Below are 15037 nucleotides of genomic sequence, written 5' to 3'. Positions count from 1 at the left end.
CAATCAGGCTGAAATGAATAATTTATTGCCAATGAGGAAGACTACCTGCATTATCTGTAATGGGCCTTTTCCTAATGTCTACTTCATTGCCCAATAACATTCCTTCAAACGTTCATTTGAATATGAATAAAAAGATATGCTCTTTAAACCTGAGGAGCAAGATCATTCTCATTACTATTTGCTGTGAACTAAGCTGGACCCCCGAGAGTCATTGAGCTCCCTAAGGCTACAGCCCCCTCAGCCAGGCTCCCACACTCTTCACAGGAGATCTGATCTGGCAGCTCACCTGGTGCCTGAGGATGGGGTGTGTTGCAGGCTTCTTACTCCTGGAAACATTTGCATCCACTGCATATGCTTCAGAAGGCCACAGGATGAGATTAGTCCATGCAAAGGTTGCCCAACATTACACATTATTTAAGAATTAAAAAAAAATCCCTCCTTAAACTGTGAATGACTTGATTCCTAGAGGATGGTTTGCCGTGTTTCTAAGAAAGCATGACCAGACGTGCCTCAGCAGTCTCTGCATCTTGCCCTTCACCACTGCAGCGCCGTCCACTCTCAGATTAGCTGCCCAGCTCAGGGCTCCCAGTCAAAACACACTGTGGCCGCCATCCTGGAATGCACGTGGTGTTAGGGCCCCTGCACCCAGAGTACAGTAGATGACTGTAGCATGATGTGTGATCTCTGACTCTCCTTATAACTCTTCTGTTCTCATCTCCTTTTTTTTTTCTTTCTATTTCCATTACTTTGAGCAGCATCAAGAAAAACTTACCAGTCCACCACAATGAGTAAGTCCCCCTGTGAAGCCATGAAATTCTTGCTCTACATGATGCCATTTCATGCTTCTCCCGAGGGAAAAAGTGTCAAATTTAGGTGTTGATAGCTCTCATGACTGACTCATCACTAGAATCTGAATTGGAAGAGCTCACCAAACCTGAGTTTACAGTTCATTTTTTCGAAAGAGCTTTAAAAAATAAAAAGCAACCAGACGCTAACAAGCCCACATGCCAGGCTGCGCAGTGACTTCCATTTTGTTCATCCTCCTCCACGTGCCACTCACTCTCAGCTCCCAGCGCCCTTCCCTCCCTGACTCGGCTGCTCTCTGCCAACAGGCTGGCCTACCCCGAGTGAAGCCTTCTGGACTTCACCATGATGAAGCTGACCGCGAGCCTGGAGGTAGCAGAAGTCAAGCCGCTGGCTGGGCCTGGGGAGGAGACACTGGGGGGATGCCCTGCAAAAGCCAAGAAGGGTGAACCTGACAGGGACAACGAGGACGAGGATGAGGATGAGGACGAGGAGGATGAAGAGGGAGAGGAGACGTCAGGTAAGCTGCCTGCCCAGGAGCCGCTCGGATGCTGACTCACAGGTGGAGGAAACAAAACGCTGACTTGCTCCAAGTGAATAAAATATATACTCCATATATAAGTATATAATAAAATATATATTCAATATATGCTCAAGTATATACTGGACCCGGGCAGTGAGCTAGAAACTGTGGGAACAATCTGTACAGCCCAGGCTTCCACTCACAGCTGCGCACATGTCCTGCCTTGCAGATCTGAGGAACAATTGGCACTTGGTGATCGACCTCCTCACAGTGCTGCTTCTGTGGTTCCTGGAGGGCTTCTACCAGCTGCTGACGTTCCTGTGGTGGATACTGGAGCTGCACATCGTCAAAACCATGTACTCCCGCATCATCTGGGTGTCCGTGAAGGAGGCAAGCGACGCCGCTCTGTCTTCAGGCCAGACCCAGCCAGGTGTCTGCTCCAGCTGGAGCCCCAGGCCGCTCAGACTTCAGGTCCCCCACTGAGCGCGGATGGGGCAGAGATGGACACTGACTCACAGATGTGGTTGTGTGCCACATACCCAACCAGCGTGGGTATGTCTGAATTCCTCACAGCTTGAGGGCACCGCTCAGGTGTGTTCTCTCCCAGGAGAGGTTCCTGAAGCTCCAGGTTGGGCCAAGGACCCCCTGAGTGTCCTCCCAAAAGCCTGTTCACCTCTGTAGTTTCCTGTTGTGATGTTACTTGACATCACCTGGTTGTATACTTGTCTGCATACAAAATGTATATCTTAACACCCATGGCCGTTTCTTGTACATAAGAGCTCAGCCAGCCTTTGCTCAACTCAGAGGAACTGAATCAGTCAAGTTGCCTAAAAACATCCAGGTTTTTAGATGTTGTGCCATGTGACGTATTTTTGTCTGCATTTCCAATTTTGTGTTCTCAGGTGTCTCTGTTCAACTATGTGTTTCTGATTTCCTGGGCTTTCACTCTGCCATATGCCAAGCTCTGCCATCTGGCCTCCAGTGTCTGCCCCGTCTGGACACGTATGGTCATCGTCTGTAAGATGCTGTACCAGCTGCAGACCATCAAGCCTGAGAACTTCTCTGTGAACTGTTCGTTGGTGAGCCTTGGAGATGGAGGTCTCCTTGCCTGGCCTTCAGGGAAGGGAGGCAGACCTCGGGGGACCCACATCCCCCAGCACTCGCCATCAGGCCTTCATCAGCTCAGTGAGTTGGAAGTGTCCCGGTCCTGTCTTTCCTGATGTTGACTCCCTCTGAAATGGGCCCTCCCTCCCCATCCCTGAGTCCCTTTGCTCAAAGCTGAAAGAGACTAGTCTGAACTTTCCTGACTGTGGGGCCGTCTCTTACTCCTTTCTTCCTTCTTTTCAGCCAAATGAAAACCAGACAAACATACCCCTGCACCAGCTGAACAAGCCTCTGCTCTACAGCACACCCACTGATCCCACGGAATGGATGGGCCTCAGGAAGTCGTCTCGTCTGCTCATCTACCTGAGGGTAAGGCTTCCTCATCCTTAGCATTGCCTCTGCCAAGTTCACGTCTGCAGCCCTTTCCCTGGAGGCCACTCACCTCACCTTTGAGAGCCTCATCCTCTTACGTGGGGTTTGCAGTCACCTCCAAAACACATGACTGAATATTAAAATCAGTATTGAATTGTGCTGAAAAGAAATCAACTGAGTAATTTGAGATTCGTTGAATAGAGTATGACGAATATATTCACTGGAATGTTATGAAACCACTCAAAGACTGAGGTAGATTGATGATATTATCAGACACTGAAAGATATCCCAAATATATTGTAATGTTGAAAAAGAAAAGCAAACTTCAAAACAGGATACATAGAATGATGTCTTGTAGGCACAAAGAAAAAATATTGAGTAAATTACACCAAATGGTCAGAGTAATTATTTCTGAGAAGTAAGGGTAGCATGACAAGAAATGTTTGCTCTCTAAATTCTACATATTTTAATCAATGGCATCTATTATGTTTAGAAGTAACCACATATAAACAGCATATCTTTGAAAAATGAATTCTGATTTCAAATAGTTGTAACAAACATAAAGAAAGCAATATAGTTCAGATTATTCACATGTTACTATAATGGATAGTTTGAGCATTTTACTTTGATGGCTTATGCTGATGATGTAATTAAAGCCTTTGTACTCAACTCCTGGAGTCTGAAAGTGTACTAAGCATCTCCTCTCTCTCTTGGTGTAGATTTTTGGTTTTTTGCTCATATGACCAATATTGTTTGTAACATACAAATGATGTCTACCATTAAGAGCTGTTACAAGGATAAAACCAACCCATCTTTGCAAAGGGTGATTAAATTAATGTCTGGCACATAAATGTTACCTATTTTATATTATTATTTTGTAGTATGTTCCGCATATTTTTCACTCTACTGCTCTCTCTAGCCAGATTGCAGAGGTGCTATGTTCAAAACTTGCTAAGTTGAGCCCCAGTCTGCAGCTCAGTCTGTTTCCCAGGGTCCCTGTAGGATGCTATATAAGAGTTTCTCACATTTAGTTGAAGAGAAGGCTGGAAACCCTTCTGAGTAACTGGACCCAGCTATCTGGTTCGGTGGTACTTTTTCTGGATCTGGTGTGACCATCGCCAGTCATTGGTGTAGAGGTTCTAAATCCTGTTATCATGAAAATTAGCCTGATTTGCAAACTGGAGATGACTCCACCCTTGTTACCACAAAACAGGGAAAATGAGCATTAAAGTCAAGACTGTTTCATGGATGTGGGATCTGATCACACACTGTCCCTTTAGACACCCACAGTGAAATGAGATGGCTTTTTGAGGAGACTGTAAATGACCACGTGGCATCAAGTGTATTTTCCTTGTTTTCTAGAACAACCTGCTGATGCTAGCCATTCTGGCCTTCAAGGTCACCATCTACTGCCATCAGGAGTACTACCAAGGATGGAACAACCTCTCAACCCCTGTGTCTAAAACCATCTTCCACAACATCACAAGACTCCAGCTGGATGATGGACTTGTTAACTGTGCTAGGTATTTCATCAATTACTTCTTCCACAAGTTTGGTCTGGAGGTGAGTTTCCTTGCTGACCTGTTCTCTTTCTCTTTTCTCTAAAAATTCCAGTGGCTGCTTTCAGCCAGGTGGCCACGAGGGCTTTGTGGCACATCTCCAGGCCCTGATTTCTGTCTCCTTGGGATCCGGGGGTCTGGGGGTGAAATTCTATGGCAGGGATCCCTGGCCTGGTGGAGAGTCTCCAGGACTCAGTGTCTGTCCCCTGCTCCGTGGCTGTGGACACAGCTTCTCAGGACGCCCAGTCTTACAGATGCCTGGGTGTCTGTTTAGTGTCTTCTGAATGTATGACCTCAGCCAGAGCACACTGTTTTGACCTGAATAGTGTGGAAGGTCTGCCCTCAGTACTCGGAAGAGTGATTCTTATTGACGGTCATCTGGTCAGTCTTCTGTCTTCATGATGAAAACACACTGCAGAGGCAGAGCAGGTGAAGAACTCATCCAGAGTCTGGCCCCAGGAACACGGGTCTCCACCGCCCCTGGGAGCTGCCCACTGATGCCATTCCCCTTCCCTGTAAAGACGACTTCTTGCCACTTTCACCTTCACGCAGATCTGTTTCCTCATGCCAGCTAACGTGATCAGCCAGTGCATAGACTTCTACACCATGATTCATACCTGCTGGGTGATTGCCATCCTGTACCGGCACAGGAGGAAGGCCGTCACTGAGATCTGACCCACCCAAGTACTGCTACTTCCTGGCTTGCATCATCACCTTCCAGCATTTCATCTGCATTGGCATCCCCCCTGCCCACTGCTGAGGTGAGTCCTCCCCCGACCAGCACCAGAGCTGGGAAGGGGGGAACTCAAGGGCATGAGGGGCTCCCTGACCAGCTCCTCCCACCCCACACCCAGCAGACTACCCCTGGAGGTTCAAGGGCACCAGCTTCAATGACAACATCGTCAAGTGGCTGTACTTCCCTGACTTCATCATTTGGTCCAACCCTGTGTTCCTCTTGTGTAAGTGGGGAGCTGGGGTCCTGCCTGCTCATCTTTCCCCTAGTGGTGCATTCCTGCCCCACCCCCTGCCACCACACCTCTGCACGTACAGTCTGGACAGGCTGTTAAATCTGCAGAGTTAATACCATGTTAGCATTCCAAACACTTTTTTCACTTTAGTAACTTTATCTCCTGCCACATACCCCCACTATCCAGCCCCACACACCTGTATGCACCCACCTTCTGGTGGGGGGGGGGTCTGTGGGGGTAGATGGGCCTGGTCTTGGGGAAGCAGTTGCTTCTTGCTGCCACCACAGACATAGACCTACAAACTGGATAGGACAGAGTAGCTGAAAGGACAAGGCCAGACCACAGATGCTTCTGTTCCATCAGATGATTTCATGCTGCTCCTGTGCACCTCACTGCAATGACAGATCTTTGAAGATGAGAATAAGGCCGCCATATGGATCATGGCAGGTGACAACGTAGAGATCTGCATGAACCTGGACGCGGCCTCATTCAGCCAGCACAACCCCGTGCCCGACTTCATCCATTGCAGGTAAAGCAGCCACCCACAGGCAGCCCCTGAGAAGACGTGAGCCCGAAGTCCATGCCTCTAGCTCCCCTGCCTTTCCTGGGCACTGACCTGCTTATTGCACCATGAAGCCAAGAATATTAGGGCCAGATGGCTCAGTGATCTGGAGGCCAAACCTCCTTGTTATCCTCCATCCTCCATGAACATGCCCAGGGCAGTTCTGGGGAGCAGATGCCCCTGAACCCCAGGACAGCCAGGGCCTCTCATGCTCCCAGCAGCCCTGGAGGTCCTCCATGTTGCGTGTTGGCTGGTGTTTGCATGCTGTTCCCACAGGCTTAGTTTTATGATTTCTGAACCCAAAGCAGGTCAGGCTGAGGAGTGAGGGCTGGGGCTTCTACAGGGGGATTCATAGCTTCAGGAAGGGAAATGGATGGAAAGCCCACAGTGCACAAACATGTGCACACAGGCACACACACACACACTCACACTCAAACATGCCAGCAGCTTAGTTCCGCCAACTTCAAGTCACACACATCGAGAGGACTATGGGTGTTCAGATCCCACCAGGACTGAGTCACGGATGTTGCCTGTGTGACCGTGGGATCCTGAGAAACACCCACATCTTAAGCACTCTCAGTATGTGTGACATGAAGGATGAGTGAAACATAGTTTAGAGAAAAGTCATGGAACTATTCACAAGTGTTGAGTATTTTAGTCTAAGAAGAGTACAGTCCAAAAGTCCACTTCTGGGACAGTGTTCTTCTCAGTTCAGTTCAGTCTCTCAGTCGTGTCCAACTCTTTGTAACCCCATGGACTGCAGCATGCCAGCTTTCCCCCTCCATCACCAACTCCATCACCCTGTCCATCACCAGCATTCCAGGGACCACTTATTCTCTAACCACACTGAGAACAGTGTAGCACCTATTTTATCAGAGATGACTTAAGAGCTCCCACAAAATAACAACTCAGTTATCAAGTATCTGATAGCACAATTGGTGCTTCTGTGCTTCTCCCCAAACTTGGGAAGAGAAACAATCAAAGCAAAGCCTTCAAAGCCGAGAGCCTTTGAGCAAATGAATCCAGACAGGACACGGCTTGTAGGAATGAGGTCTGTCAGCATTAGCTGACAGCTTCCCAGCTGGGGAAGCTCCCAGAGCTCCATCACTGGGGGAGGACGGGGCCTGAGCATCTGCCTGTCTGCAGAGTGAGGGGTGGTCCACAGAAGGGATCCTGGCTCAGCCCAGGGAAGGGCAGAGAGAGTGCTTACAGAGCCTGCAAGCTCCATGTCGGAGTATAAAAAAGTGAAAGTGGTAGTCGCTCAGTCATGTCTGACTCTTCAGGTACTAGGCAGAGAATGTTGCTGCCTGTGGGAAGTTTGGCCCCAATTTGATGATAATAAAAGTGCACACGGTGTTTTCACAAAGTACTGCTCTGTCTATCACTAGCTGGGTGAGGATTGCGCGTGGACCAGCCAGTGATCAAAGTGCCTGTCTGGCCTGTGCCTCCAGGCTGAGTCAGGAGGAGGATGTGTGAATGCATTCCCTTCCTCGACTAGACCCTCCCTACTTCATCTGTGCTGCAGTCTGTATTGTCTCTTGGTTTCATTGTCCAGGTCGTACCTGGACATATCCATGGTGGTCATCTTCAGCTACCCCTTCTGGTTCGTGCTCACCATCATCTTCATCACTGGGATGACCCACATCAGCATCTTTTGCGTGGGCTATGTGGTGGCCTGCTTCTACTTCCTGCTCTTCGGGGGCGACTTGCTGCTGAAACCCATCAAGAGCATCCTGTGCTACTGGGACTGGCTGATCACTTACAACGTCTTCATGATCACAACGAAAAACATACTGTCAGTAAGTGGCTTGTGCCATATAACACATTTGCGGTCTCAGCCTTAGAGCAAATGACCTGTTGGGTGGTTACGGAAAGCCCTCAGCCCCTCATGCTGCTCTCTTAAAAGCCCCAAATAGGATGCTGGTAAACTCAGAATTGGAATGACCGTTTATTACTCCTTGTTTTGCCGTTTTAAGCAGAATCCTTTTTGCTCACTTCTACCCTCTCAAGGGCAAGAGGATATGTATTTGTAGGAAAAAAAAAAAAAACTCTAAAATGTATTTTCTCAATTAAAATCTAACCCTTTTGAGGAACAATTGGATATCACTCCAGGACAGGCTGCATGTGGCCCTTTATGAGTTGAAATCGTCATGGGATGCCTTCACAAATTATATTCTGTTGACTGAAACTGACTTTCTTACTGGGAAAGCATTGGGCAAGTGTAAATATTGATAGAATGGACAAGGTTTTTCTCCACACAGCGTGGGGTACAGATGGGAGGGACAGGCCCCCAAAGGTGCAGGTGTTTTATAGTGCCCTGATGCATGGGTAGATACAGGAGCGTCATAGCTGCCCTAAGCACTGGCGTCTTGACTTAAAAATAGCTAAGATGGTTCAGGATTGAGACCAACACCTAATGTCCACAGAACATGGCTGGTTCTCTGTTAAATTTTTGCCTTCCAGGCCACAGTGTGGCCCCTCCCTGGTAGATAAACCGCCCACAGGTCGTCCCAGAGTCGCATGAAAATTCTAGGCCACAAAGATACCTTTAAAGCTATGTATTCTGTCAAGAAATTAAACAGTGACCTTTCAAGAGCTGAAGGAGTTAATCCACCTCTAGCTCTAATTTAAACTCAATCCCAGGGCCTACTGCTCATGGCTGTAACTGACAGAGCATTAGAAGAACAGTGGTGGAATGGGGTAGGAGGCGAGAAGGAGTTTCAAGAAGGAGGGTACATGCATATACCTATGGCTGATTCATGTTGATGTATGGCATAAACCAACACAATATTGTAAAGCAATTATCCTCCAATTAAAAATTAATTAAAATAAAAATAAAAGAACAGTGATGTATGACTGCCTGCTTCTCCCCTTCCTGGCACTTAAAGATGAGCTTGCCAGGTAATTCTCCTGGAAAGCATTTGACTTTGGGTGTGGGGAGGCACGTGCATTGCTGTGTTTAGAGGTCTGGGGAAGCCAAGTCTATGTAACAATGAGTGTGTCTTTGAAGAATTTATTTTTTCTCCAGTCCACGCGAATGGTTAAGTTTCTAGTTGGTAGTAAAAGTTATTTTTATTCCTCAGCTGGACGCTAGCAGTGCATGTTTGTCTGTGGGGTGGTGTTGAGAGTTGTCGGGCAGGGGGTGAGGCAGGACGGGAGGTCATGCTTTCTCCTGAAGCCAGTCTGATGGGCAGAGATGGATGCCTGGGAGCTGATCCCTCCCAGGAGCTGCTCCCGGAAAGTGTGTGACTGTGGAATCCACTCATTCACTCATTCATTCTGTAAACCCAGGTTTCAGACCTGGTCTTCACTTTTGTGTTGTTGCTGTTTAGTTGCCCAGTTTTGTCAAACTCTTTGAGACCCCGTGGCCTGCAGCACAACAGGCTTCCTTGTCCTTCACTATCACCCAGGGGGGTTGCGCAAACCCATGTCCATTGAGTCAGTGATGCCATCCAACCGTCTCATCACCTATTGTCCCCTTCTCCTTCTGCCTTCAATCTTCCCCAGCATCAGTGTCTTTTCCAATGAATCAGCTCTTCATATCAGGGGGCCAAAATATTGGAACTTCAGCATCTGTAATTCCAATTAATATTCAGGGTTGATTTCCTTTAGGATTGACTCGTTTGATCTCCTTGCTGTCCAAGGGAATCTCAAGAGTCTTCTCCAGCACCACAACTCAAAAGCATCAATACTCCAGTGCTCAGCCTTCTTTATGGTCCAACTCTCACATCCATACATGACTACTGGAAAAACCATAGCTTTGACTATATGGACCTTTGTCAGCAAAGTGATGTCTCTGCTTTTTAATATGCTGTCTAGGTTTGTCTCTGCCCAAATGAATCCTGGATTAGTGCTCACCCATTGGCTATTGCAAAGTCAGGCTTGTTCCTATGATGCTTTAAGTATCCTCTTTGAAAAGAGAGGTATTTCCCAGTGCAAAGAGCACCATGCTGAGGCTTCTCCTCCTTGCTCCTTGGGTTTAACTCGTGGAAGTGAAACACCAAGCGCTTTACTGGGTGGGACTGGATTTTAGGAGCCATCAGAGCACTGAGCTGTGGGGAATTCCTGCATGTGTTGGGATTGCAAGACATCAACCTTGTTTTCTGGGTGCAGAGTTTCAGGATACTCCTTTCCCACTTGTTTTTCAGATAAGAGTGTGTGGCTATATTGAAAAACTGGTTCAAAATAGTTACTGATTGATCCAAGCATTAGCCTGGCCTGCACAGTCAAGGGATACACAAATGCATGAGTATGAAAAGCAGATTTGGGAATGGAGGAACAGAGAAGGGAGGGCAGAAGTAGTGTTCTAATTTAAATATCTGGGCCAAAGCCCCTGAAGGAAGGAGATGAAGGGATGCCCAACTCAGTGTCTTCATGGAGCTGTGGGATGGTGCCTTCAGGGTATCTGTGGTCAGGACACCCCCACCCCCAGGATAATCTTTGATCTTCTTCTACAAACATCCCACCCCTCTTCCCAAGCAGGTATTTAGCAACTCCCTGAACTTCCTGTATTTATAATGGGAAGGGTCACAGATGCCCAGGCACACCTATGACTGCTGGGTGGATCATCAGAGGAGCTCTGCCTGCAGAGCCCCCACCTCGAAGCTCAGAGAAGCCCCACTGGGTGGACAGTTAGGAGGAGCAGCAGAATGTCTGTAGTTAGACTCCCTACCTGATGGAGGCGGGACTCCCATTCCCACCCTGTGCCTCGTGCGTCAGCACCCTGGACAGCGCCACTGTCCTCTGTTCTCCATAGGGCCTGGAACCTGGCTCTCCCCCACCTCCACCCCGACCCCCGCCCTGCCCTGCCTTCCGGTCAGATGATGAAGGAGGCACTAACGCTTGTTTGACTTGGGGGGTCAGACATGCTGTTGGCACCTATTCTTCCAGTAGACTGTAGCTACTCTGCTAGTCACCCTGGAAAGGGCCCATTCCCAGAACATGTCTTGTTTATGCCGAGATTCCCTCTGGTGTTGGGACAAACAGATGTGATTTCTTCCTGGCCTTTCCTCCTGAGCCCTAGAGTATCCAAAGCTCACTTGTTGCCAGCCTTTTGAACTGGTGCTCTTACCATACTTGAAGTTTGTGCCCTTGGCTGCAAATAAATCCGTTCACAGGGACTCCATGTCTCAGAAGTTTGCTCGTATGTCTGTGTGATCGTATCACAGAGCTTATAAAATAACAATGAAAATGAGTATTCGGTTGTTTTTTTTTTCTTTTTCTTTTCCCCTCCCCTAGCTGATGACTACTCGTCGTGTAAACTGCTCAGTGGGGAGGTGGGGATCATTTGGGACAGCATATGCTTTGCCTTCCTCCTGCTGTGGAGAAGAGTGTTCATGAGTTACTATTTTTTGCATGTGGTGGTGGATATAAAAGCCTAGAAGATCCTGACATCCAGGTGGGTCAGGCTGTGGAATCAAGGGATTTCTCCTAAGAAACCTACTGGGATGTGACATTGCCCCTGGTCTATTCTCTGAGCTTGCCTGTAGAACCCACAAGGAATTAAGACACATTCCTTCCAGGAAAAGTGATCCAAGGCTTTAAGACCTAGAACAGAAGAGTAAAGAGGAAGACTGGAGGGAGTTACACCTTACCAAGAGTAGGATACTCTTGAAGTTCAAAGACAGATTGGACATTGAGCTCCTCGGTCCAGACCTCAGTCCTGGAGTAGCTCCTTAGGGCCTCCTGAGTCAGAACAGAAGCAGGGGCCATGTTGGTCCAGAGTCTAGTCCATCTTCCCCCACCCCACTGCTGCCTCCCTTTTAAGGAGAAACTCCTGACGGTAGGGAAAAAATACTCACCTGTTACCTTTCAGAATATAGCCAGAGGAGCCCCTCTCCCTAGGGGAGGATGGAGGCTGTGTGAACCCATTCACAGGGATGGGACTTCTAGATGGGACTTGGGAACCCCAGCCCCAGCCCAGAGACTCCAGGCAGCAGCCCACTCAAAATGTTTTCTCTTGGTAACTGTTGTCAGGAAAAGTGGCCAATACTGATAAAAATGCTCATTCATTTTGTTTCTGGATTTCCTTTAGAGGGGTTGAGCTTTTCCATGCCACCATTGTAAAGGCTGTAAAGGCCAAAATTGAGGAGGAAAAAAGTCCATGGACCCACTGAAGAGGCAGTAAGGACACTTCCCTTTCATTTGTGGTACACCTGATCTGTCTCACCAGATCCTGGCTCCCAGGGGGCCCCAAGCCCTGAAGAAGCCATTTGTGGTGACCTTCACACCTACCCAGGTGTTTGCTCTGTGTCGACTGACATGGAAATTGTCCAAAGAAGGTCACAGAGAAGCTGGGTCAAGGGGAGGAGCTGCCATGGGCAAGACCAGTGTCAGGTCCTAGTTTAGATGTTTCTTCTGGAGCCCCCAGCAGGTCTCTAAACTATCTGAATTCCAGTTTCCTGTTTTGGATTAGGACTCGGTTCTGCCTGATCCTGGTAAATATTAAACAAGCTAGTGAATGAGACAGGGTCGTTCCCAGCAACACTAACTCAGAGAGAAGTCCATCGTGTCTGTGGGTGAAGTGAAGGAACATGGGTTCTCACTTCAGAAGGATCTTTAGAGATAATACGGTCCAGTCTGGTCAGAAGCTGCTGACGCACGTAGTAGATAACTTAAAACCTACAACTAACTGGAGGTGGCACTAAAAATACACCCACATTTCCATGTCCAGCTCACAGCCTCCTGTCCCACTGGGCCGTTCTGGAGAACTCAGGTAATGGACTAACTCCACCCAGGAGATCTGAGAAGTCTTTTTCTTTTTTAATTAGCCCACTGAAAATAATTATTTTCTTGGAGTGAAATCTCTAGCAGTAAGTGGAACTTCTGAGGAAGGCTAGTGCCTCACATGTCTGGGGCCAGGCTTAAGAGCTGATGGCCATAGAATTCAAAACCTAGCCACTTTCTCCAGGAAAATGGAGAGACTCTGTCAGCCCACCTGGAAAGTTCCCTGCATTTCTAAGACTACTTCATTCCATCCTGACCTCATCTCCCAGCTCCTTTCCCTGTGCAAAAAATATTTGCCAATATGAAACACGCTATCCCATGTATGGTTATTTTCATAAACAGAGGTATGAAGTATATAAAATATATATAATGAAAGTACAATATGGTGTAGTTACTACGATTGCTGTTTCTAGCTATCTAAATCAGCTCTAGAGAAATAGCAAATTTGAACTCACATGTAGTATGTGTTCCTAATTTCCCATAAGTGAGACCTCTTACCATAATTTACATCACTGGATTTTTCCATTTCCTCAAATGAGAAGTCAGAATAAAAAAAGAATGAAGGCAATGATCATTGCTAAATACAAATAAATAAAGAAAATATTTAAGCTGCCCAAAGCAGAAATGTCACTTAAATCAGTTTTAAAACTTGGGCCATACATTTAGAATTTTAAGAAACCAGGAGATGAAATGTTTTAGGACTTCCTTAGTGGTCCAACAGACTTCCACGGCAGGGGTGAGACAGAGTTTTGATCCCTGATCTGGTTATACAGTGGAAGTGAGTAATAGATTTAAGGGTCTAGATCTGATAGATAGAGTGCCTGATGAACTATGGAATGAGGTTCGTGGCATTGTACAGGAGACAGGGATCAAGACCATCCCCATGGAAAAGAAATGCAAAAAAAACCAAAATGGCTGTCTGGGGAGGCCTTACAAATATCTGTGAAAAGAAGAGAGGCAAAAAGCAAAGGAGAAAAGGAAAGATATAAGCATCTGAATGCAGAGTTCCAAAGAATAGCAAGAAGAGATAAGAAAGGATTGGGAGCTCGTATACACCCGTGGTGGATTCACGTCAATGTATGGCAAAAGCAATACAGTATTGTAAAGTAAAATAAAGTAAAAATAAAATTAAGTAAATTAATTAATTAATTAATTAATAAAGAAAGCCTTCTTCAGTGATCAATGCAAAGAAATAGAGGAAAACAACAGAATGGGAAAGACTAGAGATCTCTTCAAGAAAATTAGAGATACCAAGGGAACATTTTTCATGCAAAGATGGGCTCGATAAAGGACAGAAATTGTCTGGACCTAACAGAAGCAGAAGATATTAAGAAGAGGTGGCAAGAATACACGGAAGAACTGTACAAAAAAGATCTTCATGACCCAGATAATCACGATGATGTGATCACTAATCTAGAGCCAGACATCGTGGAATGTGAAGTCAAGTGGGCCTTAGAAAGCATCACTACGAACAAAGCTAGTGGAAGTGATGGAATTCCAGTTGAGCTGTTTCAAATCCTGAAAGATGATGCTGTGAAAGTGCTGCACTCAATATGCCAGCACATTTGGAAAACTCAGCAGTGGCCACAGGACTGGAAAAGGGCAGTTTTCATTCCAATTCCAAAGAAAGGCAATGCCAAAGAATGCTCAAACTACCACACAATTGCACTCATCTCACATGCTAGTAAAGTAATGCTCAAAATTCTCCAAGCCAGGCTTCAGCAATATGTGAACCATGAACTTCCTGATGTTCAAGCTGGTTTTAGAAAGGCAGAGGAACCAGAGATCAAATTGCCAACATCCACTGGATCATGGAAAAAGCAAGAGAGTTCCAGAAAAACATCTATTTCTGCTTTATTGACTATGCCAAAGCCTTTGAATATGTGGATCACAAGAAACTGTGGAAAATTCTTCAAGAGATGGGAATACCAGACCACCTGACCTGCCTCTTGAGAAACCTATATGCAGGTCAGGAAGCACCAGTTAGAACTGGACATGGAACAACAGACTGGTTCCAAATAGGAAAAGGGGTATGTCAAGGCTGTATATTGTCACCCTGCTTATTTAACTTATATGCAGAGTACATCATGAGAAACGCTGGACTGGAAGAAACACAAGCTGGAATCAAGACTGCCGGGAGAAATATCAATAACTTCAAATATGCAGGTGAAATCACCCTTATGGCAGAAAGTGAAGAGGAACTAAAAAGCCTCTTGATGAAAGTGAAAGAGGAAAGTGAAAAAGTTGGCTTAAAGCTCAACGTTCAGGAAATGAAGATTATGATATCTGGTTCCATCACTTCATGGAAAATAGATGAGGAATCACTGGAAACAGTGTCAGACTTTATTGTTTTGGGCTCCAAAATCACTGCAGATGGTGATTGGAGCCATGAAATTAAAAGACGCTTACTCCTTGGAAG

The sequence above is a fragment of the Capricornis sumatraensis genome, chromosome X (assembly GCF_032405125.1).
Source record: "Capricornis sumatraensis isolate serow.1 chromosome X, serow.2, whole genome shotgun sequence".
NCBI lineage: Eukaryota > Metazoa > Chordata > Mammalia > Artiodactyla > Bovidae > Capricornis > Capricornis sumatraensis.
This window is presented reverse-complemented; position numbering follows the sequence as displayed.